Below are 16,684 nucleotides of genomic sequence, written 5' to 3' on the forward strand. Positions count from 1 at the left end.
CAGATCTTTGGTAACAGTGGAGGTGAGCAGCAAGTAGAAGCAGGGAAGGAGGAATAATATTGCTCATGCCCTAATTTTACTTACTCCTAGTTCCAGTCTATCTTGATTCTCTACTCTGAGCTATAAAGGCTATGAAATTAGGCTACAAAGCTCCCCGCAGACATGCTGATGACTATAACAGGAGTACAGGGAGCAGGACCCAGCTGGCTAAAACCATCCTTAGACTCACAAATGAGCAGGTTTAGACTCACCTCTCCCTCTAGGGCTTAATAAGAACCATGAATAGTTTCTAAGGCAAATGAGAAAATAGTTTTCTACAGAGCATGTTATATGCAACCCCACAGTCCCAAGGAGAGCAGAGCATAAGAACACAAAAGAACAAACCAAACATTTATTCAGTTGACATCAGAAATCTCCATACTCCATAACTGCCTCAACACAACTTGGGGTGAGCCTGGATGTGGCCACTGGAGTACTGGGAAGGGGGTTCCTAGACTGAGTTGCCCCAGGAGGGCTTGTGTGGCAGACGCTGGACACTCACAGATGTATCCGCTCGGGGCAGCAGGGGACCTTCTCCCAACCCAGACAACTGAGTCAGATGTGGACATGGTGATGCCTCCTCACTCTCTCCCAACAATCACCAAGCGGACTGGTTTGATAAAGTGTCAGGTCTAATGCTGTTTCACCGGTGATGATGTCTCTTCTTTGCTAGGTGTTCTCCAGATATGGTGAAGCATAATGAAGCATCACCTGGCAAGTCGCTGGCCATCCAGTTGGGATGGTTTCACCCACTCCTTTCCAGCATGTAGAGCACAGTCACGGTGTAGGTGTGGATGAGGCAGGTTCCTTCAGCACCAGGCTGGAAAACTTCCAGGGTTTCTTTCTTGCTGCCACTCTCTGTCATGTGGATCTCCACAGGGTCAGTGAATCCCAAACAGGTTTGAGAAAAGTGCATTGAGTAGGAGTGGAAGGTCAGATGCACGGCTAGTGTGAGACTCAGAAACAGGAGGGAGTGTGGGCCAGGGTGATCACGGGGTCACCAGGATGCCCAGAGGCAGCATCATCAGACACAGCGGTAGGATAAAGAGCCCTGCTGAGCCACAACAGGACACCTTAATGATGTGCTCAATGACCCAGTCTTTGTAGTAACTAACTTCTGTATAAACTGCAGGCAATTCTGTGTGACCACAGTGAACACCCCAGCTCACAATCCCCACCTGGACCCATGAGTCATTAAGTTGACAGACCAGGGGACCCCCAGAATCTCCTTGGAGAAAAAGAAGAAACAAACACAGGAATGGAAGGGGATCATCATCAGAGCAGGCTGATTGCTAGCCAGGCACTGGGGAGATAGGCACCTAGGTCCTTTCCCAGGTACCCACCAGGCCCAGGTTTCTGTGAATGAGATTTGAGAGTTGGAAACTTTAACATCATCTGAGAAATACTACTCCTTCCCAGGTGCTCAGGGACCCACAGGAGCTATAAAGCCAGTAAGCCCTGTACATCAGTCCTGCCAGTATATACTCAAATTCTCTTTCAGTGACCCTAATCCTTCACTGCCTGACCCCTCCCCATGACCCTCTCCAAACCTCCCAACACCCAGCAACTAAAGGGGCATCCCCTGGCACTGTGAGCAGCTTCCAGAGCCCCTCTCCAACTCTAAGGTCAGAGTCAATTCCAACTAGTCAGTCCTAGGCCTCCACAGCTGTAAAATACTTTGAAATTCATTTCTGCATGGGGACTCAAAGTCATCACATCTACCCTGAAATCTCTCCCTGCCCCTAAACCCACATATCCAATAACATCCTCTCACCAGTTCCCCCTCTCTCCAAACACAACCAGTCATGCTAAACCCCACCTCACACACGCTGCACATCCTTTCCCAAAACTGCTCTGGAGGCCCCCACCAACCAGCTCAGACAGAAACTCAGAGTCCTCCTCAAGCCCTCCCTCACCCGCACCCTCACATGCAGTCAGTCGATGACTCAACCTCAGACACAACCCCTTCACCCGCCCCACCAGCCCAGGTCCTGCCTGGGGCTCAACACCATTGCCTACACGGTGGAAAACAAACTCCTGCCTATAGTCCCGCATGGACAGGAACGAGAAACATAGCACAGCGTTGCAGGCCACACACAGTCTGATTCCAATCACCTTCTCTGGCCATATTTGCCACCTCATTGCTCCAGACCTGAAACACATTCCCTAAACATGACACGTTCTTCAGAACTCTGAGCCTCTGTACTTGCTGTTCCCTCTCCCAACAGTGATGTTCTCCTCTTTCCAAGACTCCAAATACTCATCCTCTAAGACCTGGCTCAGATGCCCCCTGCTCAGAAAGGCTGCTTGGTGCAAAGGGGAGACTGTGGGCCCAGGCACTCCCAGGGGGACCTTGAACTTATGTCTTTTAAGGACCACATCTGTATAATAATATGTATAATTATGTGGCAGGGTTGTGAGCTCGGTAACTGAGCTAATGTGGGTGAATGCTCACACTGGCACAGTAAGTCGCCATAGAAGGAACTCAATTATAGGAACTTACATTATTATTGTCATCACCCCCAACTTCACCACACCCTGGCAGCACGCCCAGGATGCGAGGGCTTCTCCCTATTGAAGGAACAGGCCCGGCCAGCTCAGGGGCGTCCTGAGGGGTTCTCCCCTGAATCTCCTTAATTAAAGCCTGAAAGAGGAGGTGGCAAATAACCCAGGCTTTGCCACTGGGGAATGAGGAAACTTTGAAGGGACAACCTTATGGCAGAGGTGGCCAGGGACCCATGAACTCACCTTGCAGGGACTTTTAATCTTTTCGTGATAGCCACAGATCATCTCTCTACCAACTACTTGGCGATGGACTCCTAACTGTGTCTGTATCTTCTGATTACATTTCTTGTGGTGAAGAATGATTTCCTCAGTCTCCTGAAGAACACGTGGCAGTGACATGGCTACAGAGAGACAATTCAGAAGTAAAAGGATTGCATGAGTAGAATAGAACAGGGGCCCCCAGATCCCATTCTGGGTCTTTTTATTTTTTTAACTTTTGTTTGTTTGTTGGCCACACCACGCAGCATGCGGGATCTTAGTTCCCCAACCAGGGATCGAACCCGCGCCCCAGTGCAGTGGATGTGCGGAGTCTTAACCACTGGACCACCAAGGAAGTCCTGTATTCTGGGTCTTGATCAGCGCATTCACACTCTGTTGCCCCCTTGGAGAAAGGAAGGACAGTGGGTATTGTCCCATTTGACAAAGAAGGACCTGAGGCCAAATGCTGACATGGGGAACAGAGGAGGTAAGAAGCAAAGCCAAGTCAAAAGGAGGAACATATCAGGACAGAAAGAGGCAAGGCCTTACCAGCCTGATACAAAAGCAAGTGTCTGTCACTCCGAGTATCAACAGTAACAGTGACAGGTGCCTGTACAGGGAAGGGTCACAAACTCCAGGACAGGTAGTGCCCAAAGGTACCCAACCAGCCTCTTCCCACACAGGGGGCCTTACAGACTCACCAACAGGCCTGCTCTGGCTAAACCTACATCCCAGGTACAAGAAGCTCCCTGCCCCCTGCCAGGTACTTCCAGAGAAGGACAGCTCTGACTGGCAGACAGCACATCACCCTGGAGCTGAAATCCACCCTGGAGAGAACCCATAATACCTGGGCCCAAGCCCCCGGGTCCTAACATAACAATAGAAATCCCTACTGCACTTCCATCACTCCCAGGCAGCATCCTCTCCACCTTCTCCCTTGCCCACCTGTTAGAGAATCAGCCTCCCTGTCCCTCCCTTCAGCCTGCAGCCCAACCCCAGAGCACCAGGCTGCCCCCCTCAGATCCTGCCTGCCAGTCTCACCGAATTCTAAAGTTCGGCCCCATCCAATCGCCCAGCACTGTGTCCCAGCTTTCACTTCAAACTTCTTTTCAGGGAGGCACACTGGCTGGATGTACGAAGAATAATTCAGAGTCTGCCAGTTGAAGAAGGGCAATGTCATTAGTGATAAGGCTTGCATTAAAATCCCTATGCCAAATGATGTCCTGAACTGGAACGACCACTGCACTTAGGCAATCCGAATATAAAAATGTGTTTCCCATCTTCACTGTAAGGTCCTTATAGCTATGGGAAGACAACATGCACCTCAGAGAGATGCTGGAGGGTCTACACTCCCCTCCACCCCTTCCCGGTTCTTCCCAGCCTGTTCCCATCTCCTACAACAGCCATCAGCCGTTTTCTCCCTCTAAACCACATCCCCTCCACAGACCCCTAACCACTCGAGCTAGTGCTTCTCCAAGTGAGGTCCCAGGACCACCAGAGCAGTACCTGGGACCTTGGTAGAAATGCAAAACTCATGTTTCATTCATAGTGAGCACAAACCAGGGGCTTTGGCTTTGTTTTAAGGTGAGGAAAGGAAAGCTCAGGTAGGGAAACAGGCCGACCAGCAGCCCAATCCCACCACCCCAAATTCTCACCCTTTTACACAGTGAGCTGCAATCAGCACCCACGGTGGGGAAATGAGGGAACCTCAACATTTCTGGACATTTCTGATCTGCAGGCTCACCGGCCAGGGCCACTTTCTCTCTGGGGCTGCCATTCCATCAACTATCCTCATAATCTGATGGTCACATGCTCCTTGGCTCAGTAAAAAGAGGACTGGAGGTGAAGCTGCTGCCTCCCTTCCACTACTTCCCCCACCTCCACCTCCTCCACCTCCACCACCGCCACCTCCTCCTCCTCCTCCTCCAACTACACCTCCACCACCTCCTCCTCCTCCAGCTACACCTCCACCACCTCCTCCTCCTCCAGCTACACCTCCCCCACCTCCTCCTCCTCCAGCTACACCTCCACCACCTCCTCCTCCTCCAGCTACACCTCCCCCACCTCCTCCTCCTCCAGCTACACCTCCCCCACCTCCTCCTCCTCCAGCTACACCTCCACCACCTCCTCCTCCTCCAGCTACACCTCCACCACCTCCTCCTCCTCCAGCTACACCTCCACCACCTCCTCCTCCTCCAGCTACACCTCCACCACCTCCTCCTCCTCCAGCTACACCTCCACCACCTCCTCCTCCTCCAACTACACCTCCACCACCGCCACCTCCTCCTCCTCCAACTACACCTCCACCACCTCCTCCTCCTCCAACTACACCTCCACCACCTCCTCCTCCTCCACCTCCACCTCCACAACCTCCTCCTCCTCCAGCTACACCTCCACCACCTCCTCCTCCTCCAGCTACACCTCCACCACCTCCTCCTCCTCCAGCTACACCTCCACCACGTCTTCCTCCACCTCCACCTCCACACCCTCCTCCTCCTCCTCCACAACCACCTCCTCTACCAGTACCTACAACTCCTCCACCTCCACCTCCTCCTCCTCCACACCCTCCACCACCTCCACCTCCACGTCCTCCACCACCTCCACTAGCCCCATGTACACCACCTCCACCCTGCCCCAGGGCAGAGCCAGGTTTACTCTCAATTCCACCAGGATAGTCTGACCCTTCAACCCCCCAGCCAGGCCGTGTTCCCCACTGGATCCCAGGCGGGCCTGTACAGTCCCGTACAGAAGCAGTACCTTGAGGAGGCAAGCATCCAAATACAGGGTCCTGTAATGATTTCAAAGTGTCTCCCACTGGGGGTGTGGGCGGCACAGGTGACACAGTGGGTACTGGAATCTTCAGGGATTTTAGGTGTCCTGAAGCTGAGGGGGCCTCCTGGATTGCCGGGCTCAGTGCAGAATCCTCCTTGGGTCCATCACCCTCACCTGGATAAGATGAAAGAACAATGAAAAGAGGAGCTGACTGGAGTGCACCCCCCACATCACTGGCCTTTTCCCATCGCACCCTACTCACCCTCAAACCCCACCTTCCATCCCCCAAGACCCACCTGCCAAACCCCATTACCCACAACCACCCCCAGACAAGCAGCCCAGCCCAGCCTTCTCTCTTTCCTGCTTGCCTGGGCCTCACTGAGCAGAGGCTGAAGGACCAGGAGCCAGACCAGGAGGCCCAGGGATCGGCCGCCGCTGCGGGGGACACCCGGGGACGCCATGGCACCTCTGGTCGCCTCTGTGCTCTGCGGCGCCCCCTCGCGGCAGCTCCGCGCCTGCCCTCCTGTTGGCAGGAACACTGGGCCAGGGACGAATCCCAAAGCTGCTCCTCCAAGATCTTCATCTCATGCATATTCAACCAAACCTATTCTAGGTCATGTTCTTAAGGCCCTTGAACATGTAAGTAATTTCTCCACTTTGTAGTAGAGATAGTCTGGATTATATACCTCAGCGTGATCTAATCACTGGAGCCCTTAAAAATATATATATAAATAAAAGAAAAAGAAAAAGAAATGCAATCCGCCCAATGAAAGATAAAAGAAAAACAAAGGAAAGTATGGTAAATAGAAAATACAGGACAAAACGGCAGTAGCATCTGCAATAAGCCCGAATGAGTTGAATATACCAAACAACATAAGGACTTTCATGTTGGAGGAAAAGGCAAAGTCCAGAAATAGACTCTCTGAAGAGACAAATTTACAACAGAGAGATACAGATACGTGGGAAATAAAGGAATATAAAGTGAAATGCCAGGTCACACTGGTGCAAAAATAAAGCTAGGATTGCAATTTGGTTATTAAATCATAGCATTTAAAGCAAAGATTGTATAAGGGACAGAAGGAGTTAGATACAGTAAGAAGAAGACATGAAGGAGAAAATGCAATGACAAGCCTTTAAAGGTAAAGCAAAGAGGACCAATTTATGGGAAACTGGAGCTTCTGATATGCTCTTCTTAGGAAGCTGACAACTTACATAGGCAAAATTAAGCAAAAATATAGACTATTTGACTCTCACACCTTATCATCTACACCTAACAGCACTATGATGAATTTTACAACTACCAACAGAAAACACTCATTGAACACACAGAGAACTTTCAGAATCAAGGCCCTAAGGAAAACCAGTATCTCAAGTAATCAATGTGATACACATTCTGTTCATGAGCCGCACATCAATAACATTAAAATCAACTTTTGGAACTAACCTGGTGGCGCAGTGGTTAAGACTCCGCCTGCCAATGCAGGGGACATGGGTTCGAGCCCTGGTCCAGGAAGATCCCACATGCCGCAGAGCAACTAAACCCGTGCACCACAACTGCTGAGCCTGCACTCTAGAGCCCATGAGCCACAACTTCTGAGCCCACAAGCAACTACTGAGCCACAGCTACTGAAGCCTGTGTGCCTAGAGCCCATGCTCTGCAAGAAGAGAAGCCGCCGCAATGAGAAGCCCATGCAACGCAAAGAAGACCCAACGCGGCCATAAATAAATAAATAAATTTATTTAAAAAAAAGAACAACTTTTTAAAAATCCCATTTTTCTGAAACAAAGCCAAAACCCTAAACAATGGTCCTCCTTTAAAAAGGAAGTCATGTGACTTCCCTGGTGGTGCAGTGGTTAAGACTTCACCATCCAATGCATGGGGTGCGGCTTTGATCCCTGGTCAGAGAGCTAAGATCCCACATGCTTTGCAGCCAAGAAACCAAAACATAAAACATAAGCAATATTGTAACAAATTCAATAAAGACTTTAAAAATGGTCCACATCAAAAAAATCTTTAAAAAAAGGGAAATCATGAGGGAAATATGACTTTTTAGAGATCAATGCCAATGAAAGCACTACCTATGAAATTGTATGTGATACAGCCATAGTAGTCCCAGAAAGTAATTTATACCTTTGACTATATCAGAAAATAAAGAAAACTGATAACAAATGAGTTCAACTCAAAATGTGGAAAAGATAATGGAGTAAACTCAATGAAAGAGCTTGGGAGAAAGGAGGAAATAATGGGAAACATGAGCAGGAATCAATAAAGTAGAGAAAGATCAGAGAGAGGATTGACATAATCTGAATTGTGGTCTTTGAAAAGTTTCATAAGAGACATTTTAGGAAGACTGAATAAAATGCTACAAGAGAAAAACCAAATTACAGAATGAAAAAAGGGAAGCAACTTAAAGATATGACAGAATTTTTAAATTTTTTTTTTAAGATTTTTTGATGTGGACCATTTTTAAAGTCTTTATTGAATTTGTTACAATACTGCTTCTGTTTTATGTTTTGGCTTTTTGGCCACGAGGCATGGGGGATATTAGCCCCACGACCAGGGATGGAATCCACACCGCCTGCATTGGAAGGCAAAGTCTTAACCACTGGACCACCAGGGAAGTCCCTCAGGCTTTTTTTTTTAATTCTTAAAGAATCCTATTAACTGCATATGCTGACTCCTCCTATGACCAAGATAGACTAATAGGCATTGCCCTTCCTACCTGAAACAACCAAAACTGACAAAAGTATGAAACAACACTTTTGAAGACACTGGACACCAGGCCACAAAGGACAAACTGCTGATTGACTGAGTGAGCCCTACTTTTGCCTCTGTTTACTGCCTGAGAGGGTTTCGAGGCTGCAGTGCAGAGAGAGAGGGCAGAACCCAGCAGGCTCCCTGAGGCGAGCAGGTGAAGCTGAGAGGCTGTGCACACAAAGGCAGCTTTGCAGACAATACAGGAGTGGGGAGTTACACAGAGAGAGAACTCCAGAGATCAGTGGAGGTGCCCCCTTGAGTGCTGGACTGAGCACTGATCAGTACATGTACGTGAAGAAGCTACCTGAATGAATACTATCAAACATTTAGAGAAGAGCTAACACCTAACCTTCTCAAACTCTTCCAAAATAGAGCAGAGGGAGGAACACTCCTGAACTCATTCTATGAGGCCACCATCACCCTGATACCGCAGCCAAAGATGTCACAAAGAAAGAAAACTACAGGCCAATATTACTGATGAACATAGATGTAAAAAACCTCAACAAAACACTACCAAACAGAATCCAACAGCATATTAAAAGGACCATACACCATGATCAAGTGGGCTTTATCCCAGGAATGCAAGGATTCTTCAATATACACAAATCAATCAATGTGATAAACCATATTAACAAATTCAAGGAGAAAAACCATATGATCATCTCAATAGATGCAGAAAAAGCTTTTGAAAAACTTCAACACCCATTTATGATAAAAAACCCTCCAGAAAGTAGGCATAGAGGGAACTTACCTCAACATAATAAAGGCCATATATGACAAACCTACAGCCAACATCATTCTCAATGGTGAAAAACTGAAACCATTTCCTATAAGACCAGGAGCAAGACAAGGTTGTCCACTCCCACCACTATTACTCAACATAGTTTTGGAAGTTTTAGCCACAGCAATCAGAGAAGAAAAAGAAATAAAAGGAATCCAAATCAGAAAAGAAGTAAAGCTGTCACTGTTTGCAGATGACATGATACTATACATAGAGAATCCTAGAGATGCTGCCAGAAAACTACTACAGCTAATCAATGAATTTGGTAAACTAGCAGGATACAAAATTAATGCACAGAAATCTCTTGCATTCCTATACACTAATGATGAAAAATCTGAAAGAGAAATTAAGGAAACACTCCCATTTACCATTGCAAGAAAAAGAATAAAATACCTAGGAATAAACCTACCTAAGGAGACAAAAGACCTGTATGCAGAAAACTATAAAACACTGATGAAATAAATTAAAGATGATACAAACAGATGGAGAGCTATACCAAGTTCTTGGATTGGAAGAATCAACATTGTGAAAATGACTATACTACCCAAAGCAATCTACAGATTCAATGCAATCACTATCAAACTACCAATGGCATTTTTCACAGAACTAGAACAAAAAATTTTACAATTTGTATGGAAACACAAAAGACCCTGAATAGCCAAAGAAATCTTGAGAAAGAAAAATGGAGCTGGAGGAATCAGGCTCCCTGACTGCAGACTATACTACAAAGCTACAGTAATCAAGACAGTATGGGGACTTCCCTGGTGGCGCAGTGGTTAAGAATCCGCCTGCCAATGCAGGGGACACGGGTTCGAGCCCTGGTCTGGGAAGATTCCACATGCCGTGGAGCAGCTAAGCCCGCGAGCCACAACTACTGAGCCCACATGCCACAACTACTGAAGACCACGCGCCTAGAGCCCGTGCTCCACAACAAGAGAAGCCACCGCAACGAGAAGCCCATGCACAGCAACAAAGAGTAGCCCCCACTCGCCGCAACTAGAGAAAGCCCATGCACAGCAATGAAGACCCAATGCAGCCAAAAATAAATAAGTTAAATAAATAAATTTTTTTTAAAAAGAGAATGTATAAAAAAAGAAAAAGAGACAGTATGGTACTGACACAAAAACAGAAATATAGATCAATGGAACAGGATAGAAAGCCCAGAGATAAACCCATGCACATATGGTCACCTTATCTTTGATAAAGGAGGCAAGAATATACAATGGAGAAAGGACAGCCTCTTCAATAAGTGGTGCTGGGAAAACTGGACAGCTACATGTAAAAGAATGAAATTAGAACACTTCTTAACATCATACACAAAAATAAACTCAAAATGGATTAAAGCCCTAAATGTAAGGCCAGACACTATAAAACTCTTAGAGGAAAACATAGGCAGAACACTCTATCACATAAATCACAGCAAGATCCTTTTTGACCCACCTCCTAGAGAAATGGAAATAAAAACAAAAATTAACAAATGGGACCTAATGAAACTTAAAAGCTTTTGCACAGCAAAGGAAACCATAAACAAGACGAAAAGACAACCCTCAGAATGGGAGAAAATATTTGCAAATGAAGCAACTGACAAAGGATTAATCTCCAAAATATACAAGCAGCTCATGCAGCTCAATATCAAAAAAGCAAACAACCCAATCCAAAAATGGGCAGAAGACCTAAATAGACATTTTTCCAAAGAAGACACACAGATGGCAACAAACACATGAAAGGCTGCTCAACATCACTAATCATTAGAGAAATGCAAATCAAGGACAGGAATAAAGATGCAGACGTAGAGAATGGACTTGAGGACACAGGGAGGGAGAAGGGTAAGCTGGGACGAAGTGAGATAGTAGCACTGACATATATACACTACCGAATGTAAAATACATAGCTAGTGGGAAGCAGCTGCATCACACAGGGAGATCGGCTCAGTGCTTTGTGACCACCTAGAGCAGTGGGATAGGGAGGGTGGGAGGGAGACGCAAGAGGGAGGGGATATGGGGATATATGCATACATATAGCTGATTCACTTTGTTATACAGCAGAAACTAACACAACATTGTAAAGCAATTATACTCCAATAAAGATGTTAAAAAAAAAAGAAGAATCAGATACCTGAAGTCAGAGAAACAACCTCTTGAAAGGATTAGAGTAACATAGCCTGGTGGCCACAGGGGACCAGGAATAGTGCCTGTTCCCATCAGCCAGACTGGAAAAACTCAAGATTCACAGAACACTCTGTAGTGTATTAGGAAAGGTCTTGCCTCAGTGACAGGGAATAGTAGTCCCTAGACTGAGCATCACTCCAGTCCTGTCAAGAAATATAAAAACAAGACTTGAGAATATCAGTTTCCAAGTAATTTAACTGCATCCCAAAATGAAGCCCAAGAATATTTCTAGGAAAATATCAAACATCAGGTAAAGGTCACAATGTATGGTATCTAATCACTAATAACCACCATTCAAGAAGCATGAAAATACAACCCAAAAAGGGAATAATCAATCAATCACAATTAACCCAGAACTGACACAAATGTTAAATGCACAGGCAAGAATAGTAAAACAGCCATTAGAACTGTAGTCATACATACACACTCAAACATTAAGTAGACATACTGAAGATGTAAAAGGACCCCAATCAAACTCTAGATATGAAAACTACCATGTGTGAGATGAGAAACATACACTGATGATGGGATTAACACTATAATAAACATTTAGAAGAAGTGATTAGGAAACTCAAAGACATGACAATTTTTTTTTTAAAAATCCAAAATGAAATACAGGTAAGAGAGCGTAAAGAAACAGAGCATTGTGAGCTGGAGCCTAATGTATGTGTCACTGGACTTCCAAAGTGTTGCATGGCAGAAGGGACAAAAATATTTAGAGAAATAATGGCAAATATTTTCCAAATTTGATAAAAACTGTAACTCCAGAAACCCAATAAGCTCAATGAACACCAAACAAAGAAACATGAAGAAAATGAGACCAAAGTATAAGGTAATCAAATTGCTCAAAACCAACGAAAATGTAAGAGGAGAAAGATAAAAACGACAGGACATTTCTCAGTAGGAACAATGCAAGCAATGTTCTCAGCTGAGGTCAGAGAAGATGTTGCTGTGCCTTATCGTTTCAGCTCTCATATTGTAAACAGATGTCCTATTCCCAGTCTATTCAGTGCCATATTTTTGCACTTCTGTGCTTTTTGTTGGTGATTTCACTGCTTAAAAAGTCCCCACGCGGGCTTCCCTGGTGGCGCAGTGGTTGAGAATCTGCCTGCCAATGCAGGGGACGCGGGTTCGAGCCCTGGTCTGGGAAGATCCCACATGCCGCGGAGCAACTCGGCCCGTGAGCCACAATTACTGAGCCTGCGCGTCTGGAGCCTGTGCTCGGCAACGAGAGGCCGAGATAGTGAGAGGCCCGCGCACCGCGATGAAGAGTGGCCCCCGCTTGCCACAACTAGAGAAAGTCCTCGCACAGAAACGAAGACCCAACAAAGCCATACATACATACATACATAAAAAGAATGTAAGCAGACAAGAATAGCATTAAAAATATATATATATATTTAAAAAAAAAAAAAAAAAAGTCCCCACGCATATTGCTGGCGTGCTGTCTAGCGCTCCTGAGGACTCCAGCCTGGGATGTGCATTGCAGAGAAAACAGATGGGTTAGGTCTGCTTCATACAGGCATGAATTACACTGCTGTTGGCCATGAGTTCAATGATACTGAATCAACAGAGTACATCAAATAAGGTGTTTTTAACCAAAAAGAAACATAAGGTTCCATATTGATCACTTGATGAAAATGTTGTGATCAGAGGTTCCCAGGAGTCTAATCCTGCATTTCCCTGAGAAGCAACTGTTCGGTGTCAGCTAATCAGTGCTCAGAGCTACTTCATAGAACATATCAACCACAAGAAACCCTGGTGATTTTGGCCACCAGGTCTTAGGGTGGTTTGTCACACAGCAATAGGTAACAAACACTTACTGAAAGTCAGATTGTCTTACCTTGGCCAGGCCAAGTGTCATAGATTGGTTCCCTGGAAACAGACTCTGAGAGAGACCTGTATGCAAGGGTTGAGGAGTGCTCTTGGGAGGATTCACACCTGGCAGGGAGCATGTGAGGCAGAACTTGGCAATGGGAGAAGCTGAGCTGCCATGCAGTTGCAACTGCGGTCTCAGCTGATCCTAAAGAAGCCCTTCCAAGTTGCCCCAAAAGGAGGCAAAGAGGCTGGGCCTTCCTATCCCTGCTTGCCAGTCATTTACTGTGGGCTACTCCCTGTGAAGGGGTGTCATCTTGAGTGAATCTGTTTCTGCAGCTGAGTTTTTGCGAGCGAGGCAGCTGTGAGTCAGTATTCACAGATGCTGGGGAATAGGTGTGACTCTTCTGCAAGTGGGATTTAGCAGAAATGCCACACTTCACTACAGGGTACCTGTACCAATCAGCTCCTGAGTCCTTTTGACATGAACCTAGTTATCTGGAGAACTTCCTCACCATCTGGTGTGACAGGAAATTTCAGGCTGAATTTATACATTTCCTGGCCCACACCTGGACATTTCTCAAGCCATTTCTCCAAGAAGCCCTGGTTTCTTTGGGTGGAAAATCATATTTCAAACCACAATTTGGGCATTAGAAACTCACATCGGTATGCCTCACTACTCCTTATGACTTGAAACCCCCAGCGTTTTTTGTTGGGTTTTGTGTCCTTGTCCTTTGAAGTCCAATATTTTTACTAGAACGCACTGCCTGCCTCTCAATCTCCTCCTCTCCCTGTGTTACCTAGCTCTTTCAGAGGGTGGTTCTACCCAGCCACCAAGCCCCTCACCAAAGGGTCATCCTAATGACCACTTCTTCCCTCCCACCTGAGCTCCACATCTTTATGGCCACAGCCCAGTGCCTCATTCACAAAAAGTACTCCATAAATATTTGCCGGAAAGGATAAAAATGGCTACCATTCAGTTGGAGGTTGCTGTTCTGGTTTCTGAGAGGCCATGCCTGACTTTTCTGGGAGCCAGAGGCTAATTCTCAATATCTAAGCTGCTTGAACTCAAATCCTTTCCCCCACCACAAAAAGCACATTCAAATATCAGCACACCAAAGTGCACCCAGGCTAGGACCATAAACTTCCCAAAGCTTGGGACTTCTCCTACAGCAGGGGCTGTAACACTTGCTTCCCGGGTGGGATTTTCCCTCCTTGACAAATCAACCTGGAAAGTAAAAGGGGGACAGAGCAATGAGCTGAGAGGGCCCTGAGAGAAAGGAGTAAGGTGACAGAGGAGATGTGAGTATTCACTTTTCCATTCATTCACTCATTCACCAAATATTTCCTGAAATCTTGCTCTATCCCAAACCTGGAGCTGGAGGGGGGAAGGTAGAGAATGATGACACAGAGTCTCTTAACCTTGAGTACAAAATGTCACCCAGTGGAAACAAGAGACAGGAACCGGCCCAGGACCAACAGAGTCAGGGGGGCCCAGAAGAAAGCACATTACACAGGCCAGGGTAGGCCACAGGAGATGCTCTGGGGAGGACTCAATGCTGATACTGAGTCTTGATCAGTGAAGAGGAAGAGAAAGGGAAATGAGAAGCCATACTGACATTCTCAGCAAGAGAACATCACAGAAAAGAACAAGGTAGCTTGTTCTGAAAGAAAGCTGCACGTGAGAGTGGTATGTAGCCAAACTCCAGCCTACAAGTCTGCCCAACTGTGCATTTCTGTAAAAGGACGGTACTAGACTTTACTAGGATTAACTATAACCAGCTGGGGTGTGAAAAGCAGAGTGTCCCGCCCCAGCCTCCCTCAGGCAGCAGGTGGGACTATCACACGTGGCTCTCTGAGGTCCACTGATATCTGGAAGCCTGAACACTGACCAGGGAAGGATGGGTGGGCAGGAGGCAGAGGCTGGGGGAAGATCAGCAGCCAGTCCAGGTGACTATGGGACACTAGGTCTACTGATAGGGACAAAGAAGCTAAACACACACAAACACACACACACACACAGCCAGGCCCTTCCTCCTACCCTCCCCTGTGGGACCTCAGCTCTTTGAGCTCAAAGTGTCTTCACACCAAGCCCATGGGGTCTCCTCCAGGCACTCCTCTTATGGGGCAGCACGAGAGGTACGAGGCTGTGTGAGTGGGCCATGCCCCAGTCTCCGCCCTCTTGCTCCCCTGTTCTTGTCTACAGAGGCTGCCAGACTCAACTGCAATGCCCCCAGTTATAGCGATGCTGACACCTACAACAGGAGCACAGGCCGCTGGACCCACTGCCTGAGACATCCATCAGACTTCTATCCAGGTAGTCAGGCTCCTCATCTCACACTTTCTGGAGTAATGGAATCCATGCAAGCTCCCTCAGCTAAGTGGGAAACTAGTTCTCTAGAGTATGTTATGTGCAGCCCCACAACCGCCAGGAGAGCAGAGCTTCAGAACACACAAGAGACTCTCCAAGCATTTATTCAGTTGACATCTGAAATCTCCACACTCCTTAATGCCTCAACACAACATGGGGTGAGCCTGGATGTGGCCACTGGAGCACTGGGAAAGGGGTTCCTAGACTGAGTTGCCCCAGGAGGGCTTGTGTGGCAGAGGCTGGACATTCACAGATGGATCTGCACTGGGGAGCCGGGGACCTTCTCCCAACCCAGACAACTGAGTCAGATGTGGACATGGTGATGCCTCCTCACTCTCTCCCAACAATCACCAAGCGGACTGGTTTGATAAAGTGTCAGGTCTAAAGCTGTTTCACCGGTGATGATGTCCCTTCTTTGCTAGATGTTCTCCAAGATGTGGATGAAGCATCATGAAGCGTCACCTGGCAGGTCGCTGGCCATCCAGCTGGGATGGTTTCACCCACTTCTTCCCGGCAGGCAGAGCACAGCCAAGGTGTAGGTGTGGATGAGGCAGGTTCCTGGAGCACCAGGCTGGGAAACGTCCAGGGTTCCTTTCTTGCTGCCACTCTCTGTCATGTGGATCTCCACAGGGTCAGTGGATCCCAAACGAAATTGAGGAAAGGGCATTGAGTAGAAGTGGGAGGTCAGAGGCAGGGCTAGTGTGAGACTCAGAAACAGGAGGGGGTGTGGGCCAGGGTGATCACGGGGTCGGCAGGATGCCCAGAGGCAGCACCAGACACAGCGTTAGGCTGAAGTAGCCTGCTGAGTCTATATGACAAGCCTGACTCATTTTAGCAACGACCCAATCCTTGTAGAAACTCACTTCTGTAAAAACTCCTGGATACCCTCTGCGACCACAGCCAATGCCCCAGCTCACTATCCCCACCTGGACCCATGAGTCATTAAGTTGACAGACCAGGGGACCCCCAGAATCTCCCTAGAGAAAGAGAAAGAAACAAACACAGTGATGGAAGAGGATCAACATCATAACAGGCTCACTGCACTGCAAGACGCTGGGAAACTGGCATGCATGGGGCTCCCCAGGCTCCACCAGCCCTAGGTTTCCATGAATCTGAGATGTGAGAGTTAAAAAAATTTTACAAACAAAATTTGTATATGTCATCAATAAATTGTATACAAAAAACTGAATATTCTCAAAGAAAATGTACGTACTCTG

General features: G+C 47.1%; 1 protein-coding gene across 7 annotated transcripts in view; it reads right to left on the reverse strand.

Annotated features, from left to right (window-relative positions):
- Positions 1-16,684, reverse strand: part of LOC132374940 (serine protease 45-like) — a 102,901-nt gene that overhangs the window by 41,045 nt on the left and 45,172 nt on the right. For all 7 annotated transcript variants that reach the window (XM_059939447.1, XM_059939446.1, XM_059939445.1 and 4 more), the window contains exons 4-6: positions 5,560-5,748; positions 3,844-3,955; positions 2,788-2,945 (exon numbers count right to left, since the gene is read on the reverse strand). The gene's annotated coding sequence lies outside the window, so the exon portion shown is untranslated. The remainder of the gene's footprint in view (positions 1-2,787; positions 2,946-3,843; positions 3,956-5,559; positions 5,749-16,684) is intronic.

The sequence above is a fragment of the Balaenoptera ricei genome, chromosome 11, assembly GCF_028023285.1.
Source record: "Balaenoptera ricei isolate mBalRic1 chromosome 11, mBalRic1.hap2, whole genome shotgun sequence".
In the NCBI taxonomy this organism is placed as follows: domain Eukaryota; kingdom Metazoa; phylum Chordata; class Mammalia; order Artiodactyla; family Balaenopteridae; genus Balaenoptera; species Balaenoptera ricei.